This window comes from Ictalurus furcatus, chromosome 12 (genome assembly GCF_023375685.1).
Source record: "Ictalurus furcatus strain D&B chromosome 12, Billie_1.0, whole genome shotgun sequence".
Lineage (NCBI taxonomy): Eukaryota > Metazoa > Chordata > Actinopteri > Siluriformes > Ictaluridae > Ictalurus > Ictalurus furcatus.
The window spans coordinates 20,141,166-20,155,226 of NC_071266.1; the positions used below are offsets into that span (position 1 = coordinate 20,141,166).

Below are 14,061 nucleotides of genomic sequence, written 5' to 3' on the forward strand. Positions count from 1 at the left end.
AGCAGAAAAGCATCACAAAACATGTTGAAGCTTTAGGCAGATTGGCTACAACAGCAGAAAACTGCATCAGGTTCCACTCATGTCATCCAAGAAGTGGACTTTGAAACTACAGTGGGCACAGACTCACTGAAAACTGGACGGTTCAAAATGAGAAAAAGATTCGTGCCAAGACGCCATCATGTGACATAATCACAACGCACATTCAGCCAAAATCCTCTTTGATTCACATGCATCAAGCATGAGTACAGCTAAAAGGTCTCATTTACCAATAAACATCACTGTGAAAGACTTTGTGCAATTGCAATGTCGCCAATTCAAGTAATACAAAAGCACAAAAAACTTTCATTGCATCACAAATTTTGAAAAACATCCGACGCAGAATCAAGAATTTTTGGCTGCAACACTCACAAGAAAAACTCCTGTATGGAAATCCTTTATGGACTGCTTTACAGCTTACAAAATGAATCCAGTCACTGCATCTGTTCAAGCTGCTGCTCCGTAACATCATTAGGGCAGCTATCTACCCTCTTCTTTATACTGTATATCATCTAACAAGAGCCTGCAAATGGTTAGTAGTGTTCTGATGGACAGGAGAAAGTAATAGTGACCCTGTTGCCCAGACTCATGGATGACTATGGCCTTGTCAGAATTCAAACTGCTAATGTTCTGGGATTTATCAGATTATTTATTTTAGTCATACACTTTCAGACAAAACCCACAGAGCACTATTTCTGATGTGTCGTATTCATAACTGGAGCTCTTTCAGCTCCCTGAACTCTTTTTGCCCTCCTTTTCTGTATCTATGAAAAGACGTGGGCAATAATAAAGATGAGACACACCGAAAGCTGCTCACCGGACTTTCTCAACTGTTGAAGATCAGCAGTAAGATCTTATTTTAGCCATAGCAACAAAAGAAAAGAAAATACGAAAAGCATAATAGGAAGAAAGGGTCTCTTTGGGAAGGGAGAATGTCAGGATTGCCTTTTTCTTCTCACTATGTGAAGATGGAGCCTAGAGGATGGGCTTACTGTGACACTAATCCCCAAGCATCTAATGGTTAAAATGAGCTGAATTGGTATAATACAGAATCCATCTTGCTGCATCAGAGTGTGCTCGAGTGTCACTTTCACTTAGCTCTTTATTGGCGTTTTGTAGGCTGTATTTACCCATTGTATCCTTTTTCATCTCTCTTTCCCTCTCTCTCTCTCGCTCTCTCTCATGAACTTTTGTTAGTGGTTAGTTGGATTACTCGATCAGTGTTGCCGTTCCTTTGTGAATTTAAGTTCATAGCGGTATGTGTCATCTCAAATGTCATAACACAGGTTCCCTTACATGAGTCTAAATATAGCCAGGGATTTGAAGCCCCTGATGTGGAAATAATGGTCTGCCTCCTGTGGCAGTAGTGTGTGTGGTGGCAGAATGATGTGTGTGTGTGTGATTGTTTGAGGGCGGGGTTCTTGGGATAGGGGACAGTGTGTGTTAGTGTGTCATAAACCGATATAACACAGTAAGGACTTGTCTGGTCACGGAGCATCTCTACTTTTGGTGCCTTAGTGGTGAGTACCAGCTCAGTTCTTTTCTATTCTTAGATAGTGATGATGATGATGATGATGATGATCATGATGATGATGATGATGAGGATGTTGGAAAAAGCTGCCTATTTTAGTCCAGATGAAAGAAACATTGAGAGATAATAAAAATGGAGGGAATAAAAAGAAATCCCCCAAGAGTCATTGCTTTTTACAATTCACTGTTCATCATAAGAACATTTCCCTTAGGAGCTCCCACAACACTATTTGTTTTAACACATGCTAGTGTATGATAAATCATGCTCTCTTGTGCTAGATTAGCTTTGTCCAAAGCCAAGCAGTCATGAAAAGAATAAACATTAGACAAACATTATACCACGCTAGGGAATCACTTGGCTGGACAATCTATGAGAATGATGCATTACCTGTTTGCATTTGTGTGGCCGTGTTACTTGTTTTGAAACTGAACAGGCACACTATTGGCTTGCCTGATTGAGTTCTTGGATGCTGGATGCTGCTTCATTTTCTTCCATCTTTCCTTCTTCTGCTTCATGTTGATTTAACAAACTTGCTAAGCCAAACCTTAGGGTGCCATGCACTTTTCTAGTTCATTTTTTTTTTTTTAACTTATGTTTTTACTTTCTGTTTACTTCTTTTCATCTTGATCCTGTTAGCAAAGAAAGGTGTTTAATCCAGCCACGGCATTCGATTACTGCTGCAGGTCACTGTTAAAGCTAACCCATGTGGCAGCGTTGCTCTCAGCACACCAGGATGGAGGATAATCTCTCTAAAGAAGCTTAGACTTAGTGTCAGGAACATAAAGGTGGCCATGCTTTCTGCCATTCTAAACGCAATAGCTCAGAAGCTAAGTCATTTCGTCAGAACCTCTGCACAGTTTCGCTGGGGTACAAGAAGAAACATTTTTCAAATCTTCTGCAGTTGAATGAGGTCCTGTAGTATGCAACTGCTTCATGTTAAAGACCCATTAGCATGAAGCTGTAATGAGGAATGACAGTTCATGTTTGCCCAGAACTGAATGGGTTTAAAGCTCATGCTGGCATTAAAGCTCATGTACTCCAGATTTTAGTTATATAGGACAGTATGACACATGGATAAGCTTTATCTATCTATCTATCTATCTATCTATCTATATCTATATCTATCTATCTATCTATCTATCTATATTTATTTATTTATTTATTTTATTTTATTTTTTTACTTATTATGGCTAGTGTACTAAACTCTGTGGGACCCAAACCGATTTTGTGTCATCCCAAGATTTATTCTCTGAAGGTGCTGCTTCTTGCCTCAAGCAGTGTGTTATTCCTCTTACATTTGGCTTTTCCACCTTTTACCTGTGTAGCCCTTATGATATTGGCTATTATTTGTCAATTGTAAAACATATGTGATGTCTTGAGTGGATTGGATCATGGCCGGAGCTGAATAATTCCCTCAAAAAATCAGTTAAACATCTTCATTATGATTCCACATGTTAACTACCTTGGATTATTATGACTAGACATGTATTAAGTGATTAAACCACCAGATAAACACATTTTTGTTGACAGGCTCATTCTGAGTGTCATCAGCAGTTCTCTAAAATATGTATTTTTTCCTGCACTTAAGTCTGTTGTTACATCTGAAGTCTGAATACCTGTGGTTCTGCACAGGATGGTCTCATTTACAGTATAGGTCTTTTTTTTCCCCATTGACGCTTGCATTTATATAAAAAAAATTGGTGCTGTCATTGCAAACAGATTAACAGATTTGGTTGTGAGAACAAAGAAGGTGAGTTAATTAAGGTCATATTCTGATTATCACCCATCAGATGGCTTTAAAGCGAACAAATGGAACAAAAACAAATGTAGAGCTTTAAAGTCAGATACCCACTGACACTAATCTGGTCATTTAATTGCGGCAGCTTTTTGTGCCAAGGACACAGCAGTAAAGGACAGGGCCAGGCACTGTGCTGCCTCATTATGCCTATCACAGCATGGCCTAATAGAATATTGGAGTTGGCCTTGCATACACAAGTGTGAAAAATGACTGCCTTGGCATTTCATGGCATTTTGTGTGTGTGGGTGTGAAAGTGTGTGTGTGTGTCTATGAGCTATGTTCGAAAGGTTGATATTTTTTATGTTCATTAGCATCACTTGGTGTCTCAATATTCTTAGGTGAGAGCAACAACTGCTTAACTTGTGTATTGAAGTAGGCCTGTATGAAGTAATATATTTACGTGTGATGCTTGAAAACCAGACCTGTGCAAATTGATCTATTGCTTCAACTTCAACAGTTATGTAATGTATGGGATCCATCACAGGAGCTATGTAGGACCTTTGCCTTATAAGAACAGTAAGAAGAGCATGTACTATCATTTGATGATAGACAACTAGTAGACAGCTACTAGCTACACCATTCGGTACTCATTCTTGGCTTTTTGTTTTTTCTTTGTATTGCATGTTTTATCCAAATGGGATCATGGAGGCTTAGTGGTTAGCATGTTTGCCTTGCACCTCTGGGGTTGGTGGTACGATGTACGATTTCTGACTCAGCCCTGAGTATGCAGAGCTTGTATGTTCCCCTGTGTTTGGGGGGTTTCCTCCGGGTACTCCGGTTTCCTCCCCAGTCCAAAGACATGCATTGTAGGCTGATTGGCATCTCTAAATTGTCCATAGTGTGTAAATGTCTGCGATTGTGCCCTGTGATGTGGCACTCTGACCAGGGTATCCCCCACCTTGTGCCCCGAGTCCCCTGGGATAGGCTCCAGGCTCCCCGGGACACTGTGTAGGATAAGTGGTACAGAAAATGGATGGATGGATGTTTTATCCATGATTCCTCTTGGTCTGCCAAGGTTCTCAGCTCACCTCAACGTTATAAGTAGCACAGAGTATAGCTTATGTCTGTTATATTCTACTATAATGATATCAAAGCACTCTTCATGCAGGTAGCCAACTAGCTAACTGCTTTGCATTGCTAGATGAAATTGTCCAAATCAGGAATGATACTAGGAATGTAATTCAATTTCATAGGTGATGCCTCAATTTGGAGCTAGTTAAATAAGTCATTAAAACAGATATAATGAAAACCAGTTTCAAAACAATTCCATGATACCATTGTCCTTGTTGTCCCAAAAAACATATTCTAACACTTTAACCATTGTGTTATGGCTGGGACTAAAAAGACATTTACATTTACATTACTATTGAAAGTGCATCATTCAGAATACATTAGGTTTTTTTATCTGCTTTCCTCAATTTATAAAATAAAATACATGTATATGTTTTTGAGCAAGTCAGCAGCTCTGTTCCCTTTAGACTTGGCTAATTAAATCCAGTTTGTTATGCCCAGCCATACATGTGTACTCTGTGCATGTGTGCTGGTGTATCCGTCCGATGTTCATAATTTACAGTTCCCAGTGGAACTGGCTAATCTCTGTAGAATATGTCACGCATTTAAACAATAATCTACTGCTCATGCTCGACTAATGTTTGCAATGTTCGCAACATTGATAGCATCTGTCTGAATAGTGACACAGCCTTGCTCAAAGTTTAGCGCAGGGAGCCAGGACAGAGAGCCAAGAGTTCAAATCAACCAGAAAGCCTCCATAAAGAACCATGCACTTTTTCCACAGTTTGCATTATTTAAAAATAGTTTATGCAGACCTCTCATGCTTGCAGCAGTGTTTAATCTCACCCATATACGGTCGCTTTTGCGCCTGAAAACTGCTGCTGTAATCATAAAGACTGACCTAGGATCATCCCATGATGCATACAGTATGCGTAATATGCTCATAGTCAACTTCCTTTCAACACACTGAGCACTGTCTGACTTTATAGTATGCAGTCACAGAGGGTAATGATTTATTATCCCAGCATTCGGTATCACCAAGATGGGTTTCCTTTTGAGTCTGGTTCCTTTCATGGTTTCTTCATGACATTTCAAGAAGTTTTTGCATTCCACTGTGTAATAGGGATTTAAATGTGCATCCGGATTTCTGTACAGCTGCATATTGGCATTTCAGTGGAATTTAATTGTAATCCAGTATGCATACGTGTGTATGTGCCGATCTAACAATTTTATCCTGGCAGCCTCAAACCAGTTCACACTTCGTCTAGTTTCATCCATTTTCCCCCCAGCTAGTAATTGATGAAGTCCAGAGACATTTTAAATAATCTGTCTTCCCAGTCAAGTCTTTCTACACTTTAAAAATGCTGAGTTAAAAGTAACCCCAAGTTTTGGGTCCAGTATGGACCAACCGAGCACTGTTTTTAACCCAGCAAATTTCTTTAACCCAGCTTGTGGGTAAAAAATGCTGGGCTGTAGACACTCAGGTTGTATTGGTTACTAAGTGCATGACACATTAAACTGATTCTCAATGCAACATGCCTGTTCCCTTTCAGATCCGCATCCCCAATCCATAATACTAGGTTGTCCATTATCAACCCTACATGGCTCACATCAATCCTACTACCTGACCGAACTCAGCAACTTTAGACACATTTTAGGTCACATTTTTCCAGTTTTAGTTATCCAATTATCACTGTGAAATTCATGTAAATATTTAAGAATTTTAAAGTTCATTTGCCACTCAAGTTATAGTATACTACATTTACTGAGGCTGCAGAATTTGCCTGTAAGTCAGTCCGTCATTCTGAGTATCATGACGTTTAGTCCTTGAGCATGATAATCAGTTCAAAACTAGTCCAGTAAGAAGATATGCACTATAAGCTGTTTTTTTTTTAAATGATTAAATTAAGATGCATTTATACTGAACATACATTTTTGTTATATAAAATGACACATGGAGCAAGGTCTATAGGCTAATGCATGTGTGGGAGAAATCAGAAATACACTTTTGTTCTCCCTTTCTCCAGTGCTCTCTCTTTAACTACCAAAATGTCAAGAACAGTGAACAGCCCGCATATACCGTAGCAGGCTTCACAATATAATGGCAACCCAAACAGAAGGAGCAATACTGCATCTTTTTTTGTAATTTTCTGACTTATGTAACACCTCGACGTGTTCACGCATCTCAAAATAAGAGCTGTGATTGTTTATAAGCACTTAGAGAGAGAATGTTAATGGAGTATTGTGTAATATTCAAAACAAGTAAAAGTGTTAGTCAGAAAAGCCTCTCGTGGTACATTTAACATCATTTTAGCACACTCTGAAAATGTTTAATATCACACGGTGGTGTAGTCCATGTAGTTTCCAGTACTTTTGTAGTATTTGCAATATTTGTCAGACTAAATTCAGAAAAGAATTCAAATAGTTCACAATAGACATTCATCAATACCATTTATTTTTTCAGTCTGAGTAAAGGGACATGTTTTTTTAGTACTCGCTGGTACCAGTAACAGTACGGAAACCAGTATCCTACTTAATATCAATCAACCAGGCAAAACATTTTATGTAGCTCTGTTTATGTTTCCCTGGATTAAATAGTGGCCACAAAAAGCGCAGAAATGTTTGTTCATGCACTTAGGACACAAGACTTGTTCTTTATAACATTATTCATACATAGCTCACTTTAAATAAAGTGCATTAGTGAGCTACATAAGTTTCCTTGGATCGAGTAGGGTTGCAGTGGGGAACAGTGGGTTTTATTTCAATCCAGAGAAGCGCTTCTGTACAGCTGTAAGGAAAGTATGTTTTTGTTTTCAATGACCGATAGTGCCTGATTGTAAGGAAGAACATACTTGGTAAGAGCTGTTATTTTCACTTACCTAGTCTTGTCTGTAGACAATTTTTTTTTTTTTTTTTTTCTCACATAACCAGTGTTAACCGAAGTGTTGGCTGCTGTCATGTGCTGCTAGCAGTACACTCCTCATGCTGAGCTTTATGTTTACATGCATTGTAGAAAGACGTTGTTATAGGTCCTCTTGATATTTTCTCGCAGAGCACAGCTTGCAATCTGCTTTGCTTTGATTGCCGCCATTAATCGTGAAATATGTCATGATCGCTATCATTCCGCATTTTGTCTGTTTCTTAGCAAAACAACATACACAAGGCTTATATCGTATAATATCACATGGTGTATCAGAACATTTTTTTACAAGTAGGAGTACATGAGCATGATGTCAGACAGATACCAGTCTTATCTTAAATATTAAATTTAAAGTATTAAAGTATGCATCTTAATACATTCCAAATATTAAATTGTGAAAAGCAAAAAATAAATAAATAAATAAAAATTATGCTCTAATGATCAAGATGCTTGTGTCAATACTGAAGTATCAATATTTCCAATACTGCCGTTTCCCTTTAAAAATCACTGACAAGTATCACTGTTTTGTGTTTTAACTGTTGTGGGGAAAAATGTTTAAATGTTGTAGCATAAAATAGTGCAGTTAAGGTAAAACTATTCCTCCTGTCTGTTCCTTCTATACTGTTTATACCCTTTTTATATATTTTATGTAGAAACTTGCTGGTAAACTGAGAAAAAGGGAGTAAGATTGATTTTAAAAAACAAACAAACAAACAAACAAACAACTTGGATATCACATGTCTTCTATGAACCTACTCTCAGCATCAGTCAGATTTCTTTTGATCTTACTGGAAATGCCAAAAAATCTAATAAACTATGATAGAAAAGATAAACAAATCTTTTTTCACAAGCTACGAGTGCTGTGAAATACGTCATTCTCCTCCGACTTCATCAAATGTGAGCAGGAGAGATTTCACATACAAGGTGATTATTAATAATTAGCATCCTTTTTCCTTTCAAGAAAAAAAAAAGAACACAGCTTGCTCTAGTCTGTGAAATGATTAGAGCCTTAGTGCATTAGAGCCAAGACATACTACTCCAAATCAATATTCAGCATAAATGCATGCTCGGCTATAACACTCCGTAAAAAGAAGAGCCTAATGGGTTGCATTCAAGTCTTGTTCTACAAGTGAGGTTTGTTTTATTTACAACACTAATTTCCAATGACTGGTAAATATGAACATTCTTCCCCTTACTAAAATTATTAATGGAGCAGACATGGAGGAAAATGTTGAAACCACTTCCTGAGGTTTGTTCAAATTGAAAGACATACACTGGAAAGACATACGCTGGAAACATAATTACGGTCGGTCTAACTGCTGATTTAATTGCAGAATTACGGTCGGTCTAACTGCTGATTTTACTCCTCAAATTGTTCATCATGCACATATGCTAGATTTCGGGATGTATATATATACATATATATATATATATATATATATATATAGAGAGAGAGAGAGAGAGAGAGAGAGAGAGAGAGAGAGAGAGAGAGTCAAAATTGATGTACGATTCAGGGCGCAGTCTTGTATTCCTTTTGTGCCACAGCAGTTTAGTACCGTTTAAAAATTCTTTCAATGAATTAAAAAAAAAAAAAAAGTACATCGTAGTTTTTATCCATTTAAGGTTACGTTTAATGTTCACAGAACAACTTAGTTTCTTTTCATTCTTTTCACTTATGTTATATTATCTATAAACAATCCTTCCCAGTCAGGTTACAGCTCCAGTGCAGTTCACTTGCAGTTAGAAAGGGATTCAATATTTTAGGAAGTGAACCATACATATCGTGCATTTTGGCTTGTGGGCCACAATATTTTTGTAGCGCCAAACTGCTAAACTGACCTGTGAGGTGCAAACTGAGCCAAAGGACAGAGCTGTAGAATTGCAGAAATGTGGAATGTTCTCTGGAAATTCGTATTATAAAATAATGCTGAATTCCAGTGCACAGAACAAGTTATTTATATAATTATCTAATCATGGTGGTATGTGCACCTGGCAAAAGTTTGTTTACATTATTCCATTTTTCTTTTTCTTTTTTGAGTGTTATGAGTACATTTTCAGCCCTGAACTCTTCTTTTTTCTTTTGTTTTATTTCCCTGCTGATTTTTGGTTTGTGTAAATGTGTGCAGTATCAAACCAAACCAAATAGCAAATGAACCAAAGTACTGCGTTCAGCTCTGATTCAGACTCTGCAAGCAGACTAATATGTGAATGAAAGCTTCCTAGGATTCTATGACCTGCTAAATTCAATTTCCTTTACCATGGAAGAAATACATGTGATGCATAATGTGATTTCTTAAGAAACCCAAACAGCTAAGTAGAATCAGTGTTTAGTGTATTGAATGTAATTTAAGTAGTCATAATTTATACACATCACCGAATCATGTAAAAAAATATATCCACGAACAGTTAACTGATTTGCTTTCAGTAAAATGATGCGCGCACACATCCTAATTTCTACAGAGAAAAGTCATATGATGTTGTCTGGCTTTCTAAATGTTCATAGATATTCTCCAGTTAGCTTCTGATTTCTACAACATGGCTGACTTCTATGTGAACTATGCAATAATTAGGATGTTATATAAAGTCCCCTCTGAAAGTATTGGAACAGCAAGGACAATTCTATTGTTTTCGCTATACATTGAAAACATTTGGGTTTGAGATTTAAAGATGAATATGAGACGATAGATCAGAACTTCAGCTTTAATTTCCTTGTATTTACATCTAGATGTATTAAACAACTTAGAACATGGCACCTTTTGTTTGAATCCACCCGTTTTACTCGTGATCGAAAGTATTGGAACATGTGACTGATAGGTGGTTCCTGCTGCCCAGGTGTGCCCTGTTCAATTGACTCTTTAAAGAATTAATAGCTCTGAATGTCTACTCATAGTTTGAGCCCTAGGTTTCACCTATGAAGACTGCATTTCTTATTATTTGTATAAGATACAAATGTAATACACAATCTCATCAAAATACATCAAAAGCATTTATTATTATTTTTGTTTGCCCCTCCTTACACAACACCTCAGGTTTATTAAGCCCAGTCGTATGATTATATTATTTTAAAAGAAACCATATTTCCACATTCAAAAATCCTTGCACATTGTTCTCAATGAACTGCGGCAGTTCAGCTGGGATAATTAATTCTCAATTGTGATACTGAAAAAGCTTTTTAACAAAACGCTTTCTCCATGCTCCTTCATCATGCATCCACTGCAATTAATTAGCAAATTAGTATTAATAGGCACATGTCCATTTTATAAGTGTAGTCTCTCATGCCGCTGCTGGAACAAGTGGGCATATGCATGCCTGCCGTGAGGTTACTGGGAATTAGACTGCTAATTAAAAGCTCTGAATGTTCATCATAGCTCTGAACATCAAACTTTCCAATAACGGGCTTTAAACTCATTAAGCAGAGAGAGGGGAGTCCAAGCTGGGCATAATAACATGAATGAGAGGGAGAAAGAATGAGACAGCACTAAATGTAGACAAATGCAGGTGATAAACAGCAGTGAAACTGAAATTTAAATTACCCCAGGAAAAAAAAAAAAGAAATGATGCAAAAAAGTGGGATTAGTCTGGACCAGTGATGGGGCCTTGGAGTTATGTGGATGTTATGTGAATAAATAATTTCATCCATTATTGTGTTAAAAATTAAAGCTAAACCTTTAAGAGCCACTTTCTTGTATGAAAAAGGTGTCAGGATGCAAGCATGTTTTTCTATTTCACAAAGTATTAAACCTGAACTGGGGGTTAGGATTAGGGAGTTTTTTGCTGCCAGTTCATTTTCCAATTCAGTACTAAAGACACCAACTGCATTGGTGTTTGGTACCTGTTCAATATTGGCCCCATCGGTACTGAATCTTAAGGTGAGTCACTACAAGGTGAATAGTTTTTTTATGCAAATGAAGCATTGTCTATTTTAATATACATACATTTGCATACTATTTTTGTTGGAATATCATTTATTTATTTCCTAATCAAGAAATAATGTACTATGCACATTTATAAAAAATATTTTGTGCCATTTGTTCAGTATAAAATTGAACATACTGTTTATCCAACAGTAGGAAACAATTTGGGAAATTCCTCTTTAATATCCTTCTAATTACGGATAGGAATGAACATAAACGTGACATAACTTGACAGACATATACATCATAATGACTCATAAATGGACATAAATCTATATCAGGAAACATTTTTTTCTGATTTATGACATGATGTTATAATGTTATTGTGCCAAGTAGTCAGAGCTTATGCCTTATTCAAGTTTCAGGGCATTTTCTCACCTGACTTGCTTGGAGCATTTGTTTTGGAACCTGTTGTGTTTTCTCCCTTGGTTCAGTTTGTTGGGACATACAGTATATAAACACGGCAATTGTGCTCGGATCCGCACCAAAACAATTGGTCTGAGACGAGGTTGTCTCGACCCAATTGCAAACACACTCTGGAGCGGTTGGTTTATAGTGAGAAAGCAATCCAACCCAATGGACCAACAAACCAACCTGTATAGCAATTCATGATGTAAAAAGTGTAACCGTGTTATGTAAAAAGTGTGTTTGTTTTGCTAATGGCTTGCAACACGAATCACGATTTAACTTGGAAACAAAGAAGAGTTTAAATGTCTCATTGAAATTTGGTCTGAGGAACATATTTCTGAACAACTTTCAAAAACGCATAAAAAAAACTGAGGTTTACAAGTTTTTAGTGAGCATCTCAAGGAGATGGGCTTTAATCGTTCTGTGCAACATATAAATTAAATCTAACTACAGCTAACAAGAAAGGCACAGTAAGCTTGCAGAGCTGCTTACATGGTACACATGGTACAGTAGATAAAATAAAATAATAATAATAATAATAATAATAATAATAATGTAATGTGTGGGTGTGGTACAATAGCAAAGTAAAGAGCAGGGTCACTATGTGAAACAATAACCCCCCCCCCGCCCCCCCCCCCCCCCCCCGGAAATACACATTATCATAGCCTCCTGAACTCCTGACATGTTCAGAAATTTCCTTGTTGTGCACAAACACACATCATCTTGTGTCAGGTAGTAATCCCTGGAGAGGTAAAATTAGCCAAATTCTTTACTCAAGTAAAAGTGCATTTACATCTACATGAAAAAAAAAAGTTGGAAAAAAATTGAAGTACTGCTTCATAATCTAGCTGATGTCTAGCTAATATTTGAAAGCTGTGGCTAACTAACAATAGCTTTGTTGCTAATCTCTTAAATGTTAGCTAGAATGTCAATACGTCTTTTAATACCAACTAGTTGAATGCTAATATCTAGCTAACATTTGAAAGATTAGGAATGGTCTGATTCTAAGTATCAACAGCTTTGCTAATCTCTCAAATATTAGCTATAATTGAAGTGTGAAGAAGTGTGATAATACAAACTAGTTGAATGCTAAATATTTGCTAAATACAAAGTGTATGTAGCATCTGACAGATTGGAGTAAGCTGTACAGTAAGTCTCATTCTCAGTGTCACATCTGTTAAAGTTTAGTTTTCATAGGATTTTAGCTGTCTGATGCTTTAGAAATATATGATTAGAGAGAAATGTAGTGATGTTTGAACATTTAGGGAATAGATAGCAGAGATTTTTCTTTTGAAATGTGAAAAAGTGTGCAGTATATTGAGAATGGGAGTATATCTATGTTCCCAGGGTCCTATATTTCCCAGATTTATGTGGCACATAATGATCATATGACAAAGGGTCTTTGTCAGAGATTTCCACTCGCACTGAGTGCCGGAGAGAACAGCGCACTCAGCAGTCCGAATCGCAACAGGGTGCATGAACTGCCCGAAGACCGACAGCATGCACTTCTGGGTTGTCAGACTTTGTTTAACGGGACACGTGTGTTTGTTTTGGTTTCTGTCCTGTCTCTGTGTCTCAGCTGTTCTGTGCTGTGGTCTTTGATTAGTTTGTATATTTAAACCCCTGTGTGTCTTTGTTCTGTGCAAAGTATTGCATTTTTGTGTTGTGTTACCAGACCAGTCCTTTCTTTGTCCTTGTTTCTCAGTTTTCTCACCCTGTCCATTGTTTCTTGTTTTTGAACTTGGCTCGTTTGTGATGTTTGTCGATGGCCTGACCCACGCCTGTTTTTGACCATGTCTTTGCCTATCATTTGCAGGTCTGCCTACCTCAAGTAAAAGCTTTAACTGCACTTTCGTCCGTTTCCACCCTAATTAACTGACAGTCCTACGTTCCCCAGCTATATATGTATAGCACACAATGGGAACCTGAAAAACATGTTCTCAGCTCTGTATTCACTTAATATGACATGAGATAATGTTGGAACTTGTCAAAGGGGTTTTCTGTTCCCCAGCACTGCTGTATGACTCTGAATATAATAGGCCTAGACTTTAGGGAACTAAACAAATGGTTGGATTCATGGAATCACAAAAAGTCATAGCTTCCTTAGGTGAAAACTAGCCTAGTATGTTTTTGAATCTAACTCTCATGACATCATGACTTATACATGTAATTTAATCCAGTTTCATTTTTGCCTCCAAATTTGCTAGAGTATTTTTTCTGTAATTATTTTTATTAATAAGCTAATTTTTAACACCATTTTTTAAATTTTATTTTAAATACCAATACAGTGATATTGTTATGTTATATTATGTGCCATATAAATCCTGGGAACATGGGACCCTCGGGACATAGGAATGACCCCATAGAGATGTATGTATTATTTTAGTAGTAAATATATGTTGGTGATATTTTTCTTTGTAACTCAGTTGCCCACCCCCACTGA

General features: G+C 37.1%; 1 protein-coding gene across 9 annotated transcripts in view; it reads left to right on the forward strand.

Annotated features, from left to right (window-relative positions):
- The window catches only part of adgrb2 (adhesion G protein-coupled receptor B2), a 458,554-nt gene that overhangs the window by 303,835 nt on the left and 140,658 nt on the right, over positions 1-14,061 (forward strand). The window lies entirely within an intron of this gene.